The sequence below is a fragment of the Phalacrocorax carbo genome, chromosome 5, assembly GCF_963921805.1.
Source record: "Phalacrocorax carbo chromosome 5, bPhaCar2.1, whole genome shotgun sequence".
In the NCBI taxonomy this organism is placed as follows: domain Eukaryota; kingdom Metazoa; phylum Chordata; class Aves; order Suliformes; family Phalacrocoracidae; genus Phalacrocorax; species Phalacrocorax carbo.
This window is the reverse complement of record NC_087517.1, coordinates 13,153,947-13,180,589: the sequence shown is the minus strand read 5'-3', so window position 1 is coordinate 13,180,589 and position 26,643 is coordinate 13,153,947. Positions and strand designations below refer to the sequence as shown.

General features: G+C 42.7%; 1 protein-coding gene across 6 annotated transcripts in view; it reads right to left on the bottom strand.

Annotated features, from left to right (window-relative positions):
* Positions 1 to 26,643, bottom strand: part of SEMA5B (semaphorin 5B) — a 280,379-nt gene that overhangs the window by 167,935 nt on the left and 85,801 nt on the right. For all 6 annotated transcript variants that reach the window (XM_064451222.1, XM_064451217.1, XM_064451220.1 and 3 more), the window contains one exon: positions 23,316 to 23,376. The gene's annotated coding sequence lies outside the window, so the exon portion shown is untranslated. The remainder of the gene's footprint in view (positions 1 to 23,315; positions 23,377 to 26,643) is intronic.

Here is a 26,643-nt window from a genome sequence, read left to right as displayed (position 1 = left end):
AACATCGGATGCTGTCACTGGCAGCACGTTGAAGAAGAATGATTGCTGGTTTCGTCTGACGTGCCATTCCTATTCTAACAAGTAACGAGAATTGTAAGCATCTCCTGAAAGCACTGCTTAAAATATGCACCCTTAATTGTTCTGCCAGTAGCCTTCTGGAATCCTGTAGGGATGTACTACCCACAAGAAGGATACAGTTTGTCAGATAACCAGCTTCCTGCTGAATAAAAGTTATCTTCAGAAAAGAATTAAAAAATCTTGCTGTATACCAGACACAGCTATGCTCACTTTTTCATCTGCACAGTATTTGCATCACCCACAAACAAATGCCTAGCACTGCACAGCCAAAGTAACTCTGGGGAATAGACTTTGTGCTATTCAACCCTGTGTATAATGTGCAAAGTTACTAGCCAGCTTCCTAACCCAGCCTCCTTACTGCTACTGCATCCCTTTAGAAAGCAGGAGGAAAACACATTTTTTCCTCTACATAAAAGGAAGAGTTTGCAGTAGTCAGAGACACAGAAAAAAATGTTCTAACTTGGAAACTGGCTGGCTTGTGTGTGTGAACATTAATCAGAAATAAATACGAAATATCAAGGTATGTATTGCACTGTTGGCCTGGACCAGGCGCTGATGTTTATTACTGCCAAACATATTCACTAAAATAGGAAATGCCTCAAAGCTGAGGATCTCTCAGCACCAAAAGAAGGATTCAAGGCAACAAGGATAAAAGGCTATGATGGGAGGGAAAAAAGCAAGCAAAAAGAAAATGCAAGGGTATGAAAAAAAAAGTGGTAATTTACTCCAGGGAATGGGGGGAGAGCAAAGCAGAGTGCGCTCAGACTCTGTGACGACAGAGCTTCGGTGATTCCCCCTTCCTTTCCACTCATCCAGTCCTGACAGACAGGGAGAAAATTAATAAAAATCAAATCCACTGAAGGAAAAGGAGAAACAACATTTTTCATGACCTTTCATATCCGACAATGTGGTGGGAATCCCTGGAGAAGGGGTGCAGCATGCAATAGCCCGGGCGCAGAGCTGCAGTCTGTGCCTACAGACTGCATGAAAGTCATTTAGAGGTGGGACAGAGCGAGCAACCCGTTAAATGGAAAACCAAAAGATCAAATAAACAGGCAAGTGCTAGAATCTTAAAAATCAACCAGCTGCTTTATTGGGAATCAATTTTGTTCCCTTAGGAAAGAAATAAGATAATGGAAAGACTTACATCCAGAAAAGAGCCCTGCTCCTGAATTCTGTACAGGAAGGCAGCATTAAAGGAGGCCCTCCGGCAGTGACTCAGAATAAAAACGGCCAAAACCAGGTTGAGATGGAATAAAATCAGACAGCACATCCCTGTGCTACCATTGAAATGAATAGTCTTAATTCACGCGATCGGTTCATCTGCCTCTCAGACACAGTATTTCTCTTTAACATCACCCTCTGTTTCAAATCAGATCATTTTGCTACCTTCTTTGCAAAAATGCAGGTTCTACCTTTCTACTGCTTCTATCAAGCTTTGTCCCAATGCTTTTCTAGGCCAGTTCCTCCACTATCGCCCCTGGCCCTGATCTTTGCAGAGTTTCCCTCCAACTGCAATTATCTAACCATTGTTCCCTTAGAATTAGCCATAAAACAACACAGCAAGCAAAACAGTGACTTCCAGATGTGTGAAGTCACATCCTTCCTCTTTCCACCTTCCTTGCCTGCTTCCACGCCCCCTCCTGTCTGCTGGATCTCCACCACATGCCCACTTGGCCCATCTCTTTTCCAGGCTGGAGAGTCCTTGTCTGTTCTACTCAATCACCAAAAGATACAGACACACCTGGTGATAAACTTCACTTGTTTTCTTACAGCTGAGGTCAGTACTTTCTCTCCTCAAGATCAAGTCTAAAACGCACTGAAGGCCGAAACAACACGCCCCAGTCTCCCAGATCAGAGTCTGTCTATGGGTAGCCAAGACTTCACTGCACGTGATGCCCTACAAAAACCCCCAGCCCAGCTCAGCTCCACGAGCAACAGCATCCATCAGCAACATGTCAAAAGTAGTGGTATACCCTGAAAGGATCAGAGCAAAGATTATAAAGGCTTTATGCTCAAGACTCTAGCGTATTGACTTTCTTTGCAGCAGGCACCAGCCAGGAGACATCTCCTTCCAAGGCCCAGACTCGTTAAACTGCAACAAAATTTCACTGAATGTTCATTCAATTCTCTGTGCTTTTTGCCCTTTTTGGCAGGAAAAGGCGCTTTTGATAGCTCGGCTGTTTAATAAGGAAATTCCTCAGAGGGTCTTTGCTGAGAACATACAAAAATCCACTGACAGCTGCTGTGACGGTTGCTCATTTTGGGGTTAGTGCACATTATTTAGACAGGAAGCAGTTGAGGAAAAGGTACAATTTATTAAAAACAGGCCCAGATCCAAAACTCACATTATGGTAAAACACATGGCACAGAGACAGCACGCTCCCACCGCAGCTACCTGCACGGACGGGCAACCCCAAATCCCCGCTATCGTGTGAGTCAGGCGCAGGAGCTGCAGTTACACCAGGGATGAATAGGACCCACACCACTTGCAGTCCTTCAAAACTACAATGCTGTGATAAATTCCTTTTTTGAAAGACACATCCTGCTTTTCCACATGGTGCAATCTGAAGCCAAGTCTTTGCACTTCTTTTTACATCTTTAAAGCAGCTGTCAGACAGAAGGCTGTCTCTCTGAAGGACTCACAAGGTCCCTCACACCACAGCATCACCATAAAGTAATGATTTTTACAGCATCTTTGGGAAAGATCTCCTCCAATTTACAGGAGGCGAAACTGAGTCAGAAAGCTGCTCAGTGATCTTGCACAGCACTCCCCACTGCAGAGCAGGATGATCACTCTGGCTTTTACACACCCCCCAGCACTTATCTCACTGAAAAAGGTGTTCACACATCGTCCCGTCCACTGCAGCAGCGGCGTGGAGATGGGATTTTGTCCCCCTGCCCACATGGTGGCTGTAGCCCCTGCCACGGGCAGCCTCCCCACTTCTGCTCTTCTTCTATCCCTGGGGCAGCTGCATTGCTTTGGTGGGACGATTTCTGTATGTTACAGCCTATGAAACCCATGGGGCGTTGCACTGAGACTGCTGCAAAATGCACATCTCCCTTCAGAGAGAAACGACCTGGTCTGGCCTGCCAAGCAACACCACGGCCAGGCAGCCACAGTCCACACCGGCACAAGGTTTGTTCTCCGGACACAAGGCCCCGCTCTCTTCAAGCAGACAGCAAAGAAAACCTCTGAAATGGGGTTCATAAAACACCTGATGTCAGCCTAAATGAAACAGCAACAAGACGATCGCTTCCAAAAAATGGTTGCTATAAAAAAAAGATAAGATTTTGCCATCCATTTTAGAAATTCACACTACCCGGATGGTGATTATTTTGCTCGCTTTACAAAAGCACAGAACCTCCCGCCTCCCCGCCTCCCTGCCCGTGTCAAGCAGGCTCGTCTGGATGTTTTCATGTACACCCACATTTGTCTTTCCTTGTATGATATTACAGAAACATTTTGGTTTGCTCTTTTCATACGCTACATTCCAAAGCATTTCTGTCAACAGCGAGCTGCATCCCTGGCGTAAGCTCCTGTGTGTAGTCAACTGGTAGGCAGTCATCAAATCCCAGATACGGCCAAAGCCTGGTGGTAAAGAGGAGGATCAGTGCAAAGCAATGACACACACAACCACATGGACACGCACGCACCTTTCCTGCCCTCACCACCAAGGCTTTTTGCCCAGTTTAAGCACCACATAAACCCTTAATGTGTATAATAAGCCTGGCAAAATGTCAATGAAATTTCATGCAGGTTCATGCCAAGATGTGCACACCAGAAACTTGGTCGCGCAGACCTTGGCGTAGCTGGCTGCTGTAGCCACCAGTGCCGTGCACACTGATAATTAACATTACCATATAGGTGGAGGATCTGGTCACTGGTCACAGCTGACATGAAAGTCAAGAGGTTTTCTGAACTTAGGAACTGAGCCCCAGCTGCTGTGGTGAACGAAAGTCTTTCAGCAGGGGCACTGAACCTGAGGGAAGAAAAGCAGTGTTTGCCTGGAAGGGGCAGTACTTTGCATTTTTTCACAATTAGAAAACTCAGCAGTAGCTGAATGGATTTATATCTGAAGTATCAAAAAGAAGATTTTTTTTCTGCCTCTAGAGAAAAGAGCATCCCAAGCGCTAATTTTTATTTAAGCAACTGTAGAGAGCAGTATAGAATGAAATTGCCATCTGAATCTTAATTATACCTTCACATTGAAACACTGTAGTGAATTACATGTAAGATTGAAAAAAAAGGAGTGATATTAACATATAATGAGCCTTATCAATTACTATGGATCAGGAAAAGTAGCCCTCATATTATTGAAATAGTTTAATTTGCATGGCTGGATGATTCAGATTCTTCTTGGTCATTCATTCAAATCTCTCCAGAAGTCATAGCCACAGACAAATGTCCCGTAGCAGGGTTGGTCTTAAATAACTAAATTAAATACACTGTTAGTTAGCCTCTCATTTTGCAGCAGGGAAATTGAAAAGATTTCCTACAGTAAGTCTACAGAGGAACACAGATCTCTAGCCATTACTGAACTAACTGTATATGTATATAAAATTAGTATGATTTTTATAGTGCAGCAGTATGTAAAATGACTTGCATATTTGAGTTTAGCTCCTCATGGACCACAGTTCATCCCCATGCTGGAAGCAGGAAATGTATTTTAGCAGTATAGCAAGGGATGGACTTGAGGACAGTGATCTGTGTTTCCGTCATTTGTACAGGAGCCCAACAACCAATAACCCAGAAAACAAATAAACTATACTCAGAACTAAGGCTGTGTGTATACTCAGGTTTAGTCCCGATTCAGCCACTGGCAACTCGCAGTTAACAGATCTGAGACTACAAAAGCAGATAGAGGGGAAGCCACATTGAGATGTTTCCTCCAATTTTGCCAAATTCTGGCTTTTCTTGGCCATCCTTGGGAGTTTTCCTCAGCTGTAACTACATTGGTTGATGATGACAAACAGCAGAATGACAGGTACAAAGATACAAGTCAGGAGCTGCTCAGCGTTGCCTTGGACATCACATTTATCCTCTCTGCTTTAATATTCCTGCTCAAGAGTTACATGATTTCCTCGCTTTGCAGGGACGTTAGGAAAATCCATTTAATACTGTTGAGCAGATTAAGGTGTTGGATGAATATCGATCACTGAGCTCATCCTGACTTTAGTACCATATACATATACAGGCCAATCTTCAAGACACTTTTGATGATCAGCACTGACCGATTATATTTAATGAAAACTATTTTAGAAACACATTTGAGTCGGGTATCATTCATTCATTTCCAGATTCAATCTGCAAAGGAGTGGGGGAAAGTTTGTTTCCTTTTCTGCAGATTAAAGGTTGTGTCTGCTTTGAAAATTAATCACTTTCTGCTGTCATAAAGTGCTCCAAGAGGCAAACTGATGGATTGGCATGAGGTTGACTCACAATAAACAGATACCCACACGCCTGCAAGCGCTTGTAAAGATTAAGGATGGAAAGGGATTTTTTAGAGGTACACAGAGATTCCATCGTAAGTAATGAAATGAGGAAAACAAAGGCAAAATCTTAACTTTAAAATTCACCGCGGAGTGTTTATTAGAGAATGGGCCAGGGATAAACTTCCAAAGGAAGCTCCAAAAATTTTATCACTTGCAACTGGATATAAACGAACTGGACAAAGCACCTGAGACCATACTATCAGGTGAGCTCATGTTTTACAGTAAGATCATTTAGATGACCTTTAAAAAGCTCCTTTTCCACTTGGTATTCCATGAAGGCCCATAGCTGGAATCGTTACAAACCCCTGGTCCAGCACAGACCCCAGTGAGCCTGGGATGTTAGCAGGGGAGAGAAGGGAGGAAGGACCGGCATATCCCTGGGACACCGACATTTCTCACAAGTACAACCCAGCCACGCACCATGCCCTGCCTTTCCTCCCTCAGTCGCCCTGCACAGAAAAGATCCTGCAGTCATTTATCACCTTTAAAAACTATCTATCTGACAAAGTGACTTCCTGACCATGTCCTGGCTTTAAATCAGAAAGATGGCAGGATGTTCACTACATCCCTATGCATCCCTTGCTCTCCACAGGCATCCTTCTGCCCTACCCCTGTCACCACTGTCCCAGCCATGCCCTTGTTGTGGGCAGCATGATAACAAAGTACAGATAATGACTCCAATTAGGAGGTGTGAATGTCATTCCTCTCCCCCTGCTCTCCTCCAGGTCACTATGAATGTGTTTGAAAACTACTGGCACAGCAATTTAACGATAATTCAGATTTAATTTGCACTCTGTCATCTCTGTTTTCTCTATAGGCTTTAATAGTTTAATTTAACAGTCTTAAGCACTGTCTATATTACCGAGACATAATGTGTATTTCAGATTTGAGCAGCTACATAGCACAAAATAATATTTCACATTTATATTGTGCCTTTCATGATGAAAATGCTTAAAAATGCCTTGATTACTATATCCACACAACAATCAAGTCATCCATCACTGAAATGCAGCCACTTCTAGGTTGGAGATCTCATCCGTCTAACAATTTAGGCAAAATAGAGCAGAATATTCCACTGAAATGAGAAGGCAAGTTGAGCAGGTACAATTAAGTTATCCAAAACCGCAGTTGGGCAGAGCTGTCTGCTATGCTCAGTCTTGTAGCAGGAAGTTTTTTATGACCCTCAGATATCTAATCAAAAGGCAGTAGTACCTGTGGGAACAGTTTCCCTTAGACCAGCATCAGTTTATTACCGGTTGAGAGGAGGAAGGCTCTACCGGCTGCTACCTGGCTCAGCAGCAGGGCTCTGTGCGGCACCCTGCCTCTCCCTCTGCCACCTCCCCTCCAGGTCAGTAGCCCCAGTCTGATGACAGTCAGAACTAACCCTCGAAAAGATAAAGAAGTAGTGAAATGATAGCCAACGTTCCTCGCTCCTGCACTGCCCAGGCCACATCCTTCAAGCCAGTCAGAAGGCTCCCGCTGATGTCAATACACTCTGAATCAGGCCCTAATGAAACTCAGCTCAGCTCTGCCCATCAGTCCCAACGCCTGCTAGCATCACTGGCTGCCAATTTTCTAACTGAACGGCTGTCCAGTGAGAGCAACTTTCATGTCTCAGTGAGCTGCCTGCCTAATCTTTCAGTGATCAGCGTAGGAGAGATCTCTTACACATGTCGATGGAAAACATCTGGCGATGAATTTGGCTCCAGAGCAGAGTCCCACCTGCTTTAGCCACCCCACGCCCCCTGCTCTGATCAGCAGGAATCCATGGTGTTACAGCCTCTCCCCAAAGCGTCATGTTCTCCAGGCCCTGCAGCCTTGGAAGGTGGTGCTTTCCCAAGCAGTTTCCCAGCTAAAGCTTTGCCTCCCTGGAGCATTTTTGTGATAGTGATCCTGGGACCAAATAAAGTAGCAGGAAAGTGGGTGGGTGGAGAACAAATGTGTCAAACTGAATAAAGATTCTCTCTATTTTCAAGCGCATTATCATCCATGTTCATCACTTATTAAAAGCCTTATTTATAAAGTCTTTAAAGCCTAGTTTAATAACCTGCAAATCATTACTTGAATCACAAAATTTGCTTTTTATTATATTGTGTAAATGAAGCACTGTAGCATTTAATGTAAATTATTTTTTCCTCTCCCTCTTTTGTCACTGTTTTTAAAGCCATTATAATCAGGTGCTTTTCCCAACCAACCCTAAAAATGCACAGCACAATATCTATGACCCAAAGTAATGCTGTTCCTGGGATTTGAGTATAACAACAAAAGAACAAAGATAATAGACCAGCCCTTCCCATGTGCTTGCTGCCTCTGAGGTTTCTAACTGGGTGGTTCAGATCATTCTCTCTCCCCAGGGAGAGTCTCAAGGTCCCCTTATATCCAGGAGACATAAAAAGGAATTTGTTCATTATTAATACACTGTCTCCAAGAGGCTTTTCTTTTTAATCAAAGTATAAATTCTGCGATGGAATGGATATACATGCAAACTGAGAACACCGCACTGTCAGTGGGGTCTCCTGGCATTACAGGCGAAGGCATGGTAACAATCCATCAATCACATTTGCGGCTGGGGGATTGGTCAAGAGTTGTGGCTGTTTCAGGCCAGAGAGAAAGACATTTGCCATTTAACCAAATGAGGGCTTCCCAGGGACCATATTTTACTGAGCTGCCAGAATGCCAGTAGGGGCAGTCACCTGCCTGCGTACATGGCACAGAAATGTTTGTCAACCCAAAGTCTAGTACATGCTCCCCCAGCATGTATCAGCGGATCCTGCTACCAAATTACACCTCTGCAGCCCCAGTGGGACTTGTGGCAGCAGGTCTCATGTCCATCACTGAGGCCAGTCTTTCACAGAGATAAAATAAATGCATTAAAACACCTGGACTAAAACCAGAAGGAAAAATATAACAGGAAAAGAATTAAACACTGGAAACTGGTCCAAACTGCAAAGCTGAAAGATGTGGATCCAAAATCTGGAGCAATTCTAATCAGGGTTTTGGTTCTGGCTCATCTGTAATTAAAATGAAGTACAAATCTGCCTGAGACAGTCAACAATCTCAGCTGTTTCCGAGATCTGGCTTTCATTAATTTCATTAACATCTTAAATGCATTCTTATTGCTTGTTCTTATGCTGAAGAGCAAGCGAAATAACAACACACCATGAACCAGTTTATCTTTGTCTTTGCAGAGGAGCAGATGCAGTATCAGTCTCAAGGGTACGCAGGCCCTTCACATGTAAAATGGCAGCACAGGGAGTCGTGCAAGTGTGGAAATCTTTGGCCTGAAAAATAAATTGAAACTAGCACTTTCATCAGTGCCTCATGCACTTAGGGGAGCTGCACCAGCATTATTAGTATTAACGAGTGTGACAATCTCAAGCTATAATTTGCCAGTCATGTTCCAGAGAAACAGTCAAAAAGTCAGAACTCATCTGGAGCCCTCCCAAGTACCTGCGCTCCAGGAGGCCTGACCTGGGATTCTGCAGGAAGCTCACAGCCCTTCCTGATGCTTGTGGAGGGAGAAATACCACAGACCAAGTTCCTGGTCAGTGTTATGCATTAAAGACAGTATAGTTAGGTCTGTGACAGAGAGTATGATGGCACTTCTGTCCCTTCCTTCACTTCAGATATTTAAGATTAGGGAGAAAATGGGAACTGGGAGGCTGGTTCCCCATCTCCCTGAAACAAAGCTGCAGCAGCCAACAAGATTAATCTCCCGTGGGCTATCTGCTGCTTTGCAGGCCTTATGACTGTGTCCCAGGTGGCAGAAAGAACAGGTAGTGTGGGGACGCAGCCCACTTTGGCCCCAGCAATCTCAATGGCAAACTGCAGCCCATCCGCAAGCTTTGCTGTGAGAGCAGGACAAGCGGTGGCAAGAGGAAACGCCACCAAAGCCAAATCCAGCAGGGCTCCAGGGCACGCACCACTGGGATGGTGAAGGAAGCCACTTTCAACCTATATAGATAGTATATCAGGACACAGAAACTCTGGACAAACTTTTAATCAACTTTCACTCGATCTAAATTCTTTTGCCAGACTTCATCTCTCTTCTAGAGTGAGACAAGTTACCAATGGAGCGACTAGAGGGTGCTACAACACATATGGGCCTCAGACTCTGACCGCCTGGCGTTTCAGAAATTCCTGGCATAAATTAACTGTTCAGCTCTGTGATGTTGATTATTTGCTCCGCTTGGCATATGCAGATATTTTGATACAAGAGAGACAATACTTTCTAAGACCTGCCATCCTCAGGTTTTCAAATTCACTGGCATGTATAATAGCAAAAAAATATGAAAGACAAAAATAGCCTTGTACAGATAAAGACCTCCATGTCACAAACGCAAATTCAGTTTAATTAAGCCAACTCACATACAGTATATTCCACCCATAAAACTTAATATCACCTAAAAATTCCCATCAAATGCAAATTTTTCTCAGTGATCTATTTGTGCAATTGTGAGACGGGGAGAAAGCACACAAAGCAGTGGGAGCTGCAGGCTGAAGTAAACAGTGTTGTCAGAATATGCAAAACAAGAGAAGAACACAAAAAAGAGAGAGAGAAGGAAGGGACAAACATTCTCTGGCTGGGAAGTTATTGAGTGTTTAGAGCCAAAGAGGAATGGAAAGCTTGGAAGGGAATTTCTACACATAACCTACAGACTGTACCCTATTTCCACTCCCAGCACCTCTCCCATTTAGGTAACATGAAAAATCTTTCTGAGGGTAGACGAAGGACTAGGTTTATGGTTTTAAAAGTCATTGCCTAAAATCAGCACCACAGTGAGCAGAAAGGAGCTTTGCATTTGGGTCGGCTTCGGCGTATCCCACACTTTGAGGAGCTCTGGCAGTGAGGTAATCCCCTAGGAATGTGTGTGCGGTTGGATGGCTGTGAAAAGAGAGCGGTCAGCTACCAAAGCTCTGCGCTGAATATTCACGTCACACACACACAATCATTTTTCTTGTTAAGTATTGAGAAGAATGGGAACATTATAAATGCAGTATCTTTTTTGGCTACAAGTTTAGCTGCTTTAAAAAGATCTGCTCCCTCCCTGCTCCTCCACTCCAGAAGCTCTCCTCCACCTCCATCCCCAAACCAAATCTGCACACACTGAAATTTATAAGACATAAAAAAACAGGGGGAAAATTAAATACAAGTGAACTAAAGCTAAAGAGTAAGAAGTTTAAAAGATGACAATGCAGCAAACTGGTATAAGCATCTTAAGGTCACTTGTTTATCTAAAAATGACACCTTATCAAACACATAAGCCCATGCCACATGTTTGGGTTACATCCACATCCATATCCACATCCATGTCATATTACTCAAAGCAACTGTTTTCCTCTCTACATGTTGAAGAGTCATTACAGCCACAGCAGATTAAGTTTGCCTTGCCAGTGCCAAGGAGTGTTGGTAGTGCTGACTGTTGAAAATACCTTTATTTGCCTGAGGCTCTTAGCAACTTGTTGCAGTGAGACAGGGAAAGACTAAGTGAGGATCAGGTGCCCCAGCCCAAAGCTCAAGCGCATCGTGGAAAGTTTCCCACTCATTTTGGTGAGTTTTGGTTCAAGCCCCAAACAAGAAAAAAATGCAATATAATGCTTCCAGTCACTTTTCTGATTATTTGCCAATAAGGCGAGACAGATCATCTTCTCTCTTTCCGCCCCTGTTTCAAATGCCCCCGCACTGGCATTTATCTGTCCACTTCCATATGTACTTGCTCACCCCGTGCTTAGCTCAGTGGGTTCATGCTCATGCAGTTCGCCTGCGTGGAAGCAAGACAATGGCACAACATAGAAGTAATTTTCAAATTAATGATATCTACAAAAGAATAGAGAACTAGACCAATCACATCCCTCATTTGAAAATAATATTTTTTCTATTTTCTCAAAAATTTGCACATACTTGTACTCATAAGACTACACTAAGTTTATATATCACAACTCCTGATTATGAGATTATTAGCTTGAATGGCACATTTAAATGCCAATATCTATTCTCTTGTAGGAAACAATCTGTTCAAACATGCAATTCTTGACCCACTCCAGTACTTCTAAACTTATTTAAACTTACTTTCTTTGTTTAACAAAAAGAAAGAAGGGTGGCAAAAAGTTGCCAATCCACTTGAAAACTTCTACTGTATTAATGCATGTGCTTAGAGAGATGAAAACTCATAGGGAACAAACTTGCTAAAACTAAGCAGCAAAAGTGTCAAGCAGGTGCTCTGTACCAGGGACCAGAATGCAAATTTACTGCAAACTTATTACAAATTTTAGCCTTCGACTTCTAAACATGCTTATAGAAATGTCCTTACAGCTGTAACTAACTCCAGCACAGAGGTCTTCAACAAGATACACAGCATTAGGAAAGGTCCAGGACAGTGTCTGGTAGTGTTTACTTCCAGCTGCGAATTGCCCCACAGTGTACCACCTCCCCCTCAGAAGATACTAACTCTCCACAGGTATTAACTGACCAAGCCTGAAAATCCTACCATGTTCCATTAACTCAAAGCCCTCCACTTTACCAGTGGGAAAAGTGAGATACAGTACAGCCAAGGGACTTCTCAGGCTTCTTGCACAAATCTGTAACGATAAAGTACAATTTTCTTGTTTGCTGGGGAATTTAACTCTTATGTGAGACCATATCTGAACAGTATCTCCAAGTACTTCACAACAGGATGTGAACTGCCCACTTCGTACAAGGAGGATCACTTTTTCACACCACCTTAATGAAGGTCATTAACTCACACTGACAAAAGGTGCTTTCTGGGTTTCTGTCATTACCGCCATGACTACAGCACAGTCTGCTCATGCTTCAACTTCCAGAACAGCTGCCCCCACTGGAATTTCTGCAGATGGTCCATCTCCCATGCAAGGCATCCAGGAAGCTGACTGAAAAAATGTCCATATGAAATGATGTTCATAATTTCAAAACTGCCCCAATTACACGTTTGGAAGGAGACAATCAGGGGCTATGGTTAAAAAAATTACACTACTAAAAAGTTATTTTCCTTTCAACTATCTTATCAAGTTCGTTAATACCTTCTGCTGTTGGTGAAATGATCCCACATTAACATTTCAATTTATTATTGCTGTTCCATTAATGAGACCACAAAAAATGGAAATGAGGCCTATAAATATGCTAAGAGTTAAAGTCAGGAATCGTAACAGTGTGTGCACTTTATGAGTAATGCTTCAGTCCTGCTAGCATTCAAAACAGCATGGAAGGATGGCTCTGCAGCATAAGCATCTAGCTTAACAAACAAAACCCACAAAACCCCAGACAAAAAACCACGACAATTCCTGAAACTATAGGTTAAAATATCAGCAGAGTGAACTCAGTCTTAACCCCTGCTGCAGCAGATGGGAGAACTCCATGCCGTTCACTGTTAAAATGTCTTTGGAGAAGGACTTTCTCAGTGAAGGTCACTGGGACTGTTAAACTTCACAAAGCAAATTCTGCAGGAGGAAGGATTTGTCTCCATGTCCTTTGTTAAAAAACCCTCTCTGCATGCTAATGTCTACTTACTGCCACCACACCCAGCGCTGGGGGGAATTCATTCTCTTGATAGTATCTCAGGTCCTCCAGGAAAAAGAGCAGGCTATAAATAGAGAATTCCAGTCTTAGGAACCACATTAAGATTCATTTGAGAAACATGTTTATTGCCAGGTAGCCTTTTAGATCCATCAGGCTCCCACAGCTCCTCTGCTGATCTTTTCTCCAACAAACAGTGAATATCCTCCATGGGTCAAGAAACATCCTTATGCAAATGGCATTACTGCGACTTGCATTTTCAATTATTAATATTTCACTTCTTGTTTTACAAACTTTTTCAGAAAAGGAGGAAAGCAGCAGCTTGTTCCCCTGGGAACAAAAACACAAAATACAGTACCTCGCTAAGCCATGAAAGGAATGGTCCCTTCAGCACAGAGATGTCATATCATGCTGGCAACATTTTTGTTTCTGCATTTTATTTCTCTCTAGTGATTAAAAACGATCGATCCTACCCCGTCTTCTGTGCATAGCTGATGGCACTAGGCTTGTGCTAAATGAAATCTGTAGCCATACTTCCACTAGCACTAACATCTTGCAAGGAACAAACTTATAATTATTACTTTGATTTTATAATTTATTTTCCAGGAAGCTCAGATTTCACGATAGGGATTGGCTTTGCATTGAGGCCCCACTACATCAGCGAGAACACTGCAGTCCACGCTTCTTTTAACGCTTCTTTTAAGCATTAACAGAAGAAATTATCTAAATTATCCAGTTTGCCATGGCAGTAATAGTAAGTTTGAAAAAAGCCCAGACACCTTCAGTAAGATGAAATAAAACGGAAACATAAAAAGCAAACTATGTAATGAGAGCATAGGCTATTTCAATAAATCTAGTTATTTGATAAGCAGACAGCCACTGTCAGCCTTTTATCATCTGTGAAAACGCGTGATGGATCTTCTCTGTTTGCTTACAATTTCAAACCTTCCCCTTCTGATCAACATTAGCATTTTTGCTCCAGTGCTTCTAACGACATGGACTGCTAGCAACCAGCCCCGATTCCACCTTTCAGGGAGAGTCTAAGCACTGACAACGTAGGCATGGCTCAGTGGCACATACATATGGCACACAGGCTGGGTGGTTCAAGGCGGTTAAATGTTCTTCCTCCTCTGAGTTTGCCTAAAGAGAAGGAAAACGGCCCCTGCTGAGAGCGTACGTACATAAAGCTATAACAAACATTTAATTTTAGCTGCTCCAAAAGAGAATTAGTCTATGCATTCTGCACTGCCAGTTCCTGCTGCAGCTGCTCGAAAGAGGTGGCTTTGGAGGGTTATTAATTCCCATATTAACGGTCAGCCTCCTCCTTGTTACTGAAATATAGGCTCCCAAGTGTGTTTCAGTCTTACTTTCCCACATCTCTTTCAATTCTTCCACTATAAGCAGATAAAATCATTATTCAGCTGAAAAGGACCTCAATCCAACACAGGCCCACAATACTTTATCTAGCTTTATGATTCAACTACACTTCTCCTTCTGTGGAAAAAAAGCTTGTTAAAAAAAAAAAAGTAAAGAGTTAAAAATGTACAGCAAGTTCCAGGGAAAATGCTGAAATGGCTACTGCCTGTGTGCATTGTTTGTGCTAAAGCAGTTAGCAGCCACAGGAGGGAAAGACTCAGATATGATTTTTAAATTAGGCTAGTGAAAAACATTTTGCTCTCCATCAGAGCAGGTTTGGAAGCACTATTTCTCTGCTACACTTTGAGAGGGCAATGCTGCCAGATGTCATGAATCTAAAAGCACTTTACGCAAAACATAAGGCATCATATGAAATCATGTGTACCTTGCATACCATGTAGCCTCTTTCTGTCCCTTTGCTGTGGTTTAGGTACTAAGCTCAGGGGTACTACTGGAACAACCCCCAAAAACTCCATGGAGATTTGACTGCTTGAACTGGAGCAAAGCAGAAGTTATTCTATCAAAATCAGCTCTTCAGCACTGAAGTTTAGCTCATTTATGCTGGCTAAGGATCTAGTTCTACTTTCTACAGATTGAAAGATGCTCAAAAAGGGCTATTTTTATATGCTTTACCAAATATAAAACATGTGATTGAAATGTAGGCAGAGATTCATCTCACCCTACTTTATTCACCTGAAAGCTGGGCTAGGCTAGGCAGCAAGGTGCTTGGTACGTCAGCAGGAGGAGATCAGCACTCCCAAAGGTCGGCTCTTGTTGCCTGTGAGAATGCCACTCTGATAAGTCATGCTCTGAAGATGCTCATCGCCTTCCTCCACTACAGAACAAAACTGGATAATGATAGATCATCCCAATCAGCTGTAACCAAATAATCTGATAGTTATACAAAATCCTGATCGTCCTCCTTTTCTCCCCCACTGATTTTGTGCCAGCATGAACCCACTGACTTTTGCAAGGTTATTCAAACTCAAATCCATCTAACAATAATACCGACTCCAAAGTCATGTTCACCTGGACTGAAAGCTGCTGAATAGAATTGTCCTAACTTCTTCAGAAAAGGTATCCAAAAAGCAAGAGACTCACAGATCATCCTTTACATAAGGCCTTCCTTTTTTTTCATCCAGGTTTTGCCTCAAGAACAAGTTCTCACAAGTTTGGTCTGACACAAGACAACTCTACCACAAAACAACTGAGAAATATAAATCACTTTAACAGCCCCTCACCACAGGATGAATTGCCCTGAATGTGGAGCAAAACTAGATATTGTTCACACTTCACTGCATCACTTCCAGTGAATTTTGCTGAAGTTTTTGAGAGTTAATAAGATGCCTGCTTCTCTTTCAGTCTTCAACAGTGTCAAGACTGTATACAGAGAGATGTATGGAAACAGGATTGGATCTAAAGCTAGAAACAAAAGAGCTTATTTCCCCTTATCTGGTGAAGAACACAGTAAGCCTTTTGGGTAGTTCAAACCACAGTAAGAACAGTAAAACCCTTCCTGGAATTGAAGGATCAGCAGGAAAGCAAGAAACAAGGAAAATGTGTTGTTAAATAGAGTATACTTGAGGAGAGCTTTAATCAAAGGTGATGGATGGTGTAGGTTCCTTAGCAGAGACTCCAGCGTTCACTAGCAGGAGATACTTAGGATAGGGCACAGACGGGGACAGTTCCTGTTCCTGACTCAACTGGGGCTGCATTTCCACCTTTGGGCACCTCTCTCTTCCCCACCTGCAAAATGGTGATAACTCCTTATGAATAAAATTTAGTAGATGAGATCTAAGCCGTATTAGTAATAGGAGGCCACATCCTCCATGTCTTCAGGCAGGCAGCACCCAAGGGAAATCAGTGTGCGATTTCCCAGCCAAAGGGTTGGAGGACAGAGCCCAGAGCTGTGGGACAAAGCCTGTATAAGGAAGAGATGACCAAGCGCTGTGCCTTTCACATATCTCCAGAGTGGTGCAAAGTAATTCCCAAGTTTATTGTTGCAAAGTAAAGCTGAGATATATTGCTCCTTTACAAACACAGACATTTCATCAGAGGGCATCAAGACAAGTTTTGCCTGTGTTTTGCCCTTCATAACTAAAAAAGGCATCCCACAAAATAAAAAAATCCCTTCTTTTTTCACTATCTCCAAACACGCTGCTTCCACCAGGAACCAGCCTCTGCAGCAGCTATCATTTTGCTCCAATCTGGTAAACGTCCTCTCCTCCCTTCCCCTTCCTTTATCCTTTCCTAACTGGGGAATTCAGCTGCTTGCAGAAAAAGTTGAAAAGAGAAAAAAGGAATAAAAAATTGGCTTGCACGGCCCAGAAATAAGAACTGGAAAAAAGTGAAACCGTATGCCTTGCCCCCAGTGGCTCTGGGACTTGGAGCCAAACCAAGGCCATGAAAACAGAATATTGCTCTTTGTTAACCATAAATAAATAAATAAAGGACTACTCACCCTTGCCCTTTGGGATATGTTTTCTAAGAAGGAAGAAATTCCCTGTGGAGTTTATTATGTGTAGACGGGAAGTGTGCCTCCTAGGGAAAAGCAGTGGGGGTAGTTTTTTCCCTCGGTGATTTCTTTCCCGCCTTTCCATCACTCCTTTATTCGTTTTGCAAGTCTCCCTCCCCTCCCTTCTGCCATAAGTGAAGCCACACAAAGGAACATGCAGGTAATTCAGCCACTCAAAACTACACAGCATCTCCTTTCCTATATAAACGAACAGTGTGTGGCCTGGGTTTCATTTGCAACTGTAAATGAAACAGGCCTACAGCTGTGTTCATAATCCTCCTTAATTGAATTTCTGTGACAAAACCCAGACAAAATTATTACCCTCAAGTTAACAATTTGTGCAAAGTAGCCAAGGGTTCCTGGGAAGCTTTAAAACAAATGCAGGACAAAACGATATCACAAAGCAGTTATTTGGTGTTGGTACCATGTGTTTGAATGGGGGGAGGTTTCTCTGGAGGAACAAGGTCATTTTAATCTGAGGGACAGCGTAGGAATTCAACCAAGGCCAAAAAAAAGTGAGAATTAAATATGCAGCGGAAGAGCTTGGATGTAAACCAGCACATGCTGCTCACACCACAGCTACTGGAAGGAGGCGTTGGGCTGTCCTGGCTTTTTGAAAGGGCAGCATCATTCACAACTTGGTATGGCTAACAGAGAGTTTCACAAATCCAGGAGGACTTGAAGCAACTGTTTGGTTTGTGTTGAAGTTCACACCCCACTGAAAGGGGCATCTGTCTCTTTTAGAGCCGTCCTTGTAATAATTTCCTTCAACTAGATCACCAATTATATGGTAAATATGCAGAGCATTCACAATGATGTCAGGCTGCTAGTAAAATACCTAGACTTATTTTTAAAATGTGAGAACTACCACTAAATGGAAGCAGGGTTGCAAAAAGGTCACTGCCCTGCAGGGCACTCCCATTGCTTGCGGAAGAAGAGAATTAAAGCCTTCCCTATTACTGAAATTTAGCGTTTGTTATTCTTTCAGATGATATATGTGTTTTCTTGACGGAATGCACAAAGCTGGTGTGAACAGAGATGTCTGTTTGCAACAGCTAATTTTGTGTGTCATGTGCCACGTACTTGGACAGACACCCTATTTTACCCCAAAATACCATGTTTTAGTGATCTCTGTATCAGCTGGTAACTAAAGCAAACTAGCAAAGTTATTAGGGATCAAAGCAGACTCTTTATGCTTCAGTTTACACAGAGCTGATCAGGGCAGGGAAAACCATGTCATCCCAAGGCAATGCCTGTCTGGGGTCACCGCCCCACATGCTCACAGAAGTTAATAACCTTTGCAATTTAAGGAGAAGGCAAGGCTACGAGGGAACAGGGAAGGCTGAGGTAATGGAAAGAGAAAGCCTGTAGTTCCTCGGTGTGCGCCCATGTCCTGTGTGTCACCCAGCCCTCTCGCAGGCAGTCAATGGAAATTTAGTGGTACAGAAGGCTGGCAGGGCCTCATATTAAAATCCTCTCCAATTTAGTTATTCAGAATGGAAGTAAAATATCACTAGAGGTGATTAAATGGGCAATACTGTTCAGAGACAGGCAGGCAGAGACCAGAGCTCATTTCCACAGACCTCCACACCGCTGCGGGCAGTGTGTCCCTGTCCCCACGGTAACTTACAAGGCAAAGCTGGTGTAAAGAGGGACCTCCGAGGAGTTTCCAGGAGATATTTTCTCTCCTAGGGATGCAGTGGGGTAACAACCAGGTGCTACTGGCTTCCTCAATGACTCTGCTGCACCAAATGTTTCAGTGGTTGCATTAACACCTGGTTTTGAGAGATTGCTCATTAGCCTTTGTGTCCTGTGCCACTTTAAGTAACCTTTTAAGAACACCTTTTTATAGTTTGTGTGCTCTGTTTTTCCTCAGGATACAAGTTAAATGCACTGAACAACACCAGGGGCAAAGTGAGACAGAAATAAATAGATGCATATGCACATGCCTACAACACCCCACATATACACACTCGATCAGGGCCAGAGACCAATGTCTTCAGGAAAAGGCATGAGGGGATAAATTCATCACAGTGCTTTGTCACTGGTGGCAAAGGAACAAAAAAGGAACATTTAAAAGGGTGATGAAATGTTTCAAGAAAAAGCAATATATTTTTATGTACTTGTAAAATCCATTGGCAATGACTTTTCTGGTTAATTGGTTTCATCTTATTAAACTAAAAACCTATTTGTAAAGTACAGACATATTCAAGCATAAGTCCAATTTCTTCGCGAAAAGCCAATACGCCATTTCAAAGAAGAAAATTAAGCAATACAAACCAGTTTCCATTAGTCTGAAAGCACAGCACTTGGTATGGGGAAGAGAAATGCAATAGAGTGCTTGACTTTTCTAAAATGCACTTTGGAAAAATCATGTTACTCATTTACCCCAAAACTGCATTCCCCTTCTTCCCTTGTCCTGTGAAGTTGGATGAATATTTTGGCCCAATTATGCGGTGATTTATAAATCAGCCTTCCCCTATCTTTCCCTGCACTTGTCATGTTCAACTTCTTCCCCCTTATTAGACCACTCTTCTTCTCACTAAATAGTCCCTCTGTCTCACTTGCCAAAGACCTGCCAATGGGCCCCTCATTTTGCAGAAGAATAGACCCAGCTTTACCAGTGGGAAAGGGCCTCTAATGTACCATGGACACAGAACAGTGAAGCATGGCAATTTGCTGTGTTAATGATGCTACTTCACAATGATCAGGAAAACAAAAATCTTTAATAGCTAAATGACACTCAGTCCTTCTGCAGCCTGTTGAATCCAAAAACAGTGGAAGCAAAACTCAATGTCCTTTAAGAGATGAGCTAAAAGTGGCTGCAACGTTATTTTTTTTTCCAAATACCTAATCTGCATGGAATCACTAAAACGGGCGATTTGGTGCTGAAAGCAGGACAGAAAAAACAATCCAAGTGTTTCAATATGTTTTAGCAGCTTAAAAGCAGGGGATATTGATGGAAAAATGAATGAACATATATGTAAGCATTTTTGGACGTACTACACACATGCATGATTCTCAGCCCCTCAGTTATTCTGCTCTGTGGGAGGGATTTTGTGCAAAATATCACTGAAAAGTAGAACTAAAGCATATTTACATATTTTCTCCTTTTTAGGTGAAAAGAGGAAGCCATTACTGTGGGAGGGACAGAGGGGCAAGTCTGCATGTGCCATTGCTTATTTCTGAGGATGCTCCGATTCCACAAAGCACTGACCTCTTTAGTGCTAAATCAACCCCGAGAACTGCTTTCAACCTCAGTTCTCATCAGAAGCTTTTCGCTTCTTACAGCTGGGTTCACTAGGCTGCCTGGCTAGGCAAAACACTGATTGCTTTGGCCAGTCAAAGTCTGGTTGCTCCAAAAAGTCAATCTTCAAATACAGCACATTAAGCTACTCAGTGGGAGAAATTCTGCTCTCATATTCGGCCAAAGACAACAGGCAGAACGGCACGGACTTTGATGACATTATTTGGTGTGCACCAGAAGGAACCAGGGATCATAAGCAATCATATGGTGCATGTTTGGTAATCCTTTGGCACTGCTGAAAGGTTGGGGAATAGACTTAAACATAGGTTTATGAAAGAAAGATTAACCTATATTTACAATACTGCCCATACAAGAAAAGGCTTCTATGATATTTTCCAAGGACAGAGGGAGTGATTTGTCAGAAGTTGGCCTGCTGCATTTTTGTAGATTTTGTAGCCATCTGATTGGCACACTTCACACATTCCTTGTCCAAAACTTTCTGGTACAGCTGTGCAAAACAGGAGCAGGACTTGAATCCAAGAGGGCTGCAGGAAGGCAGAATTGCTGAGAAATTAGGACCAAGCCATTTCAGTGTAGCACTTGTCCAGGCATTCTTCATTTCACAATGTTTAACACTTAAGAAACTTTGAGGTAAGTCTCTATCACAGTTAAGCAACAGCTTCTGCTGTAGGGTGTTTGGGGTGGTTTTTTTTTAACATTGTTCACTGCACAGTTCATCAGTTGATTGTTTTACGAAATTATGTGCTTACCATGGGAAAAGTTCATCAACCCGGGTTGAAAATAAGCATCTAAAAACTCTCTAAATACCTGTTTACTCAATCTGGAGGAGGATTCAAAGGGAGTACTAAAATCTTTGAGACAAATGCCACACACTACATGTTAAAAATTCCCCAAAATGTTGTATTCTTAAGTCCTTCTTTACGAATGTGCTTGCTTCAATTAAAAAACACGTTCTAAAAATCCCCCCAGGTGCATGTTTCGATGGTTGGCTCAACATTTCATTTGCAGAAAAGGTGGCTACAGCGCTAGCAACAGGGCTTTGGGAGGGACATAAGCAAATCAGCATTTTGATGTCCCTTAAAGAACAAATGATTTATGATATTTTTAAACCTTAACGTTTTCTGAATAAATAATTTTGATACACGCTTTCATCTTGAGTTCTGTGGACCTTGCCAAGTTGAGACCATAATACTTATCAGCAATTTATCAGCAAAACCATGGGTGACACTTCAGAGGCCTGATATTTGAGACCTGTCCAGGCAATCTCCCTCTGAAGTCAAGGAGCCAAGCAAAGATTCCCAGCTGTGACCCAGCACAAGTACTTCTCCAGTGGGGAATTCAATCTCCCTCCCAGGCCTTGCTTAAAGCTGCTTGGCAGTGTGAAAAAGGTGTGTTGCCTTCCAGAGGCTGAGAGCAAAATAAACCTTCATCTTTGGGACAAAATTCACTTCTGCAGCAGAACTGGCAGAGATGATCTTCTGGACACTGTGCTTCTCAAACTGGCCAGGGCATGAAACCAAGAGAGCTCTCACTACTAGTAACGAATAGGCATCACCTCATCCTGCCAAGCCAGTGCAGTACCACCCCCTCCTTTGGGGCAGCAGAAGCAGTGGAAACAAACACAGAGGCAGGGGACAGAGCAGGTACACAGGCCACTGAGACCAGGGAGACCCCTGTGCTCCACTGGCCTGATGCTGTGGCTACTCCCTCCTCTGCCCTTACCTAAAGCAACAGCAATGCAACAAAGGCGTGTGAACAGAAAGGTTGGAGGATCTTGCAGAGCATAGAGTTTCATCTCTTGGTGTCTCTCTTGATATCAAGCTGCTAGACTGAACGCTACTGCTCACATACAAGGATGCTAACACCATTCAGTGTGGTGGAGCTGATACAAGGTACTTGCCATAGCAATTTAAGTAACCTCCATGATTTTCCCTCTAGATTTTGCAGGATGAGTGCACAGGTGTAACCATTAGTTCTGTTAATTTTATTATAGTGGTATCTCTTTTGCTTGCTACTTGCCAGGCACATATGGCCACCAGGGTGTCCAGCTATGAAGTGCAAACCGCAGTTCCTATCACCCTTATTTATTGTTCACCTTCCTTTTACTGTGCTTTTTCCTTGAGCTCTTTCCTGTTTGATCTCCTTGAGAAAAGTGTCCTCCTTTATTGATTAAATTACAAATTCCAGTGGCAGATGATTGAGTTATATGATAACACCTCACGAAAGACATCAACTACAATTGAAATAAAAGGAAAAATTAGCACTCTTTTTATTACAAAAGGTTTGGATGTTGAGTAGCTGACTGAATTAAATGGAGATTGAGCAGATCTGAGAGAATTGATCAGGAAAAACCATGCAGAATTCAGAAAAGAGCTACCAAAATTAACAGCTCACTAATTCACCTTAGAAAAAGATGGAGAAAGTTGAGGAAGAGAAGGGAAATTTATTTCTTTCAAGCATTCACAAGGAGGAATTGCACAAAAGTTTGCCTCTTTGATAAGACTCCTCAGATACTGAACTCTGACACCAAGTTACGAAAGGCCAACAAATACATGACCAGGGCAGCAGCCCCTCGAGTTCATTCATTCAGCTTTTAGTAGGCCTTTTTAATTAGTGGTATCACAAGCAAAATAAGGTTCTTGGCCTTTGTTCTGTGCCTGGGAACCAAATGCATGCCAGCTTCTGGTAATGTGTTGCTGCATTTTATTCACTGCTCATCTACGTTAATGAGGTATTTTTATTTTTGTCTGCTTGTGGCATTTCCTGCAATACTGACAGATGTCTTCAGATTTCCTCCTGAAGATTAAGCAACCATTATTGGAGTTCTTAAATGAGACAAGAAGCTGATAAAGCAAAGTGTCTAAAATGGCATGGTCTACTTTAGAACCATGTCAGCTTCCAGTCACTTCCTTGCAAGGTAAAGTCTGGCAAAGATAAGTTCTAGCAAAGCTCTAGAAAGAGTGTAAACACAGCTTTAAAGAAGGGTTGCAAACATTATATTATTTACTTACAGCCTCTGCATTACTGAAGTGTCATATTTGAAGTCACGCTCCAGGGAAAATCCTTAGTAACCTGTGGAAACATCAGAAAAAGAGTGTTCAGTGGATATTTCTAACTACATCTTCCATCCGATGGGGAAGGGAATTTAATGTCAAATTTTGACATTATTTTGGAAACAAAATGTAAAGAACATCTTACTTAAGTTTAACCACAAAACAGCTTAAAATTTTCCTTAATGCTCATCTGAAGGTTGCTTCAAAACTTGCTTCAGCTGCAATAATTTTTTTAGTATTTGCTTTCTGCAAAAGTCCTAGCCTACAGATTTGCTAGCAGCAAATGTTTGTAGAATCAATAAATATTTTAACACACTCAGTCTAACTTAGAAATTGTGCAGCCCTGCCTGAACGTTTCACAGTCCTCACAGAAGGTACAAGGAATTGCTCTTGTCCCAGTTTCCAAGTGGGAAATTTGCACCAGTGAGAAATGTAGGCTGTGAACACACATCTTATTCCTCACTGCAGTGCTCTGCTCGGGGACGTTCCTGTCCCCACCACCCAATGCTCTGCCTCATCATTCACTCCTGCCAGAGTTCATTGCACCCTCCATTCTGTCAGCAGAACTACTCACAAATGCAGTCAGATACAGGTTAGTAAAGACCTATTTAAACTGTTCCAGTCAATCCAGGAGCTACAGCCAGATGAAGACGATTTGCCCCAGGTCTTACAGAAGCCTGTCAGGGCAGACAGCTAGTGTGAGACCATATCCCCCCTCTTTCAAACACTGAGGGTACTATTCCCAAAGCAAAGCACAGAATGAACAAATCTGCTCAAGAAACCCACACCTCAAAGGATATTTTCATTATTGTCACCCTTCTGCCTTATCCAAAACCCTCAATTCCACCCAAACATGATGAAAGTAAAGAGGCAAAAATTGTAACAAATCATAACAAATTCTAGATTATTTTCTAATAATTTATTCTTTAGCTTCACATGATGGCAGCAGTCCAAAGCCTACCCTATGCCTGAACTCTTTTTGCTAAGCACTGTGCAGACGTTGGCCGTGGCAGTCTCTGCTCCCTGGAGCTTACCAGCGAGAGATCAAGGGAAAAGACAGAGACAGAAAAAATCAGAGGACACTTCTGCACAATGGCTTGTGAGCAAAAATCCCACTCAGCCAGTAAGAAATGATTCACCGTGAAGAGATTCTGACCCTGCTACCTATTATGCTCAACAGACAATCTCACTGAAATCATTTATCTAGTTATTTACATGGCTTCCCTTAAAGCAATGTCTGAGCATTCACAAACCAGATGGGATTGTCCTCACTGCGCTCCTGAGAAGGAGCACATGCCGTTAACTTTGCATCATGGACAAGGAATGGAGACACTAAAAAGACAAAATGTTTTTTCTAGGGAAACTAAAATCTGATCCGCCAAAACCCTGTATCATGCCAGAGAGCTCCTGCAGGAAGATGCTGCACTCAGGGACGAGCCACCACGTTAGCCATAGGCAGACCTCTCACCACCCTGTTAATTCTCCCTTGAACAATGGCTTCTAAACAGTGTAAATCAGGAAAAGGAAAAAAAGAAAAGGAAAAGGAAAAGGGAGAAAGGGAGAAAGGGAGAAAGGGAGAAAGAAAAAGGAAAATAAAAATTTAAATAATAAATAAAAAGTCATAATAAATGTAGCAATATATGGAAAAAGCAAACTGCAGCAACAGAGGAACAAGTCACCCAGTTCACTGAGAGGACTGAAGCAATTGTTTTCTACAAGAAACTTCATTCATCACATTTCCATAACCCAGAAAACGCTCCCACAGTCCCTTCTTTCAACAGTTTAAGACTAACATGCATACGCACTCCCGCATTTCCTTCCTCTTCCTATCAGTCTTCCCTTGTGGAAGAAATCATAGGAAAGGGATGAAGATGTGAAAATTTCTGCAGCTGTTCTGCCAGGGCTGAATCCTGAAGTTGGGCAACCCAAGAGAACCCAGCGTGACAGAGCACCTGACAAAAGGACTCAGTCTTCCCTGCCAGTTGACTCTTGCTCTTTAAAATTATAACAGTGGTAATGTTTTTTTGGTGATATCCCAGGAGGCAAATCAGAGCCCGGCATACCAGGTTGTAGAGAAAATAAGATGCATCTGTTAGCAAAAACCTCCAGACACTGGTCAGCGCAAACTCTTGGGTTTGATCACTAGAAGGATTTTTGGTCTGCAGACTGCCTAATTCTCTAACCTAATAGCTCCCTTCTGGCCAGAGAATAGAGGATTCCCTAACCTAACCCTTTGATCTGCATGAAACTGAGCCTTCTCCTGAAATTACTTCTCGGATGTTTGAATTCCCTCTCAGGTTACAGCATGAAACTTTTCCTATCTCTCCCTTAAAGCAGCAGATAGACGCATGGTAAGTCGTCATCTTTCAGGATTCCTGAAGTTTGTTTCCCATTAATTTTAACAGGAACAGGATGCTCAGAGCTCCTGTTGCTGTTAAAAGAACCAGACCTGCAGACTGTGCTCAGTCAAAGCCAGAAAAATCCCAAGCCTGGTAGTCCTTCCATAGAGCTGTCGTGAATTAAAAAGAAGCGGGATAGTGTAAGTAGCAAAGTATAATGGTCAAACTTCCCCCTCCACACACCCCTCCAAATCCATGCTGCCTTAGCCAAAAGCAGGGCATTCCAAAACTAAATTAATAAACTGCCCATCCTGAGGCAAGGAACCTGTGGGACTAGTGCAATAGCTGGCTCACAACCTTTGCTTAGCAGGAGAAAGGAGGGACCTCTGCTCTCCCCAAGGCTACGCTTGTATCTCCAGGGCTGCCAGCTGAGCTCTAAGTGAGATATGATGGCAGGGGCATGACTGCCACCTTGTCACTGACTGGGCAAGCCATATTGCCTTCCTCTGAGCATGCACAAGAAGAGTATAAAAATGCTCACACCATTTTTGAAAAATCTTCAAGCACTGCAGATAAAAAGCCCAGTGACTGCTGTAGCGGAGGCGGAGCTGTACCAGAACCACCACAGGATCTGAATGTCTTCTCTTTATTCATGGGTTTTATCCTCTCTTCATCCTTATTCTAGGGTGGGAAGCGTTATTGCCCTTTTGCAAGCTATAAAAAAGCCAGCACAGCAGATGGATTAAACACCTCGCCCAAGGTCCCTCAGGACACACACATCTGCACTGCAAACTGATCTCAAACTGCCACAAACCCTACTGCCCTTCCCTCTAGCACAGCCTAATTCTCTGAATTTCATGATGATTCAAAGCTCTATTTAAAGCCCCTACAGCTATGGGCGTGTGCAAGGAATTAAGGCTGAGATAAAAAGTTTTAATTTAGCAGCT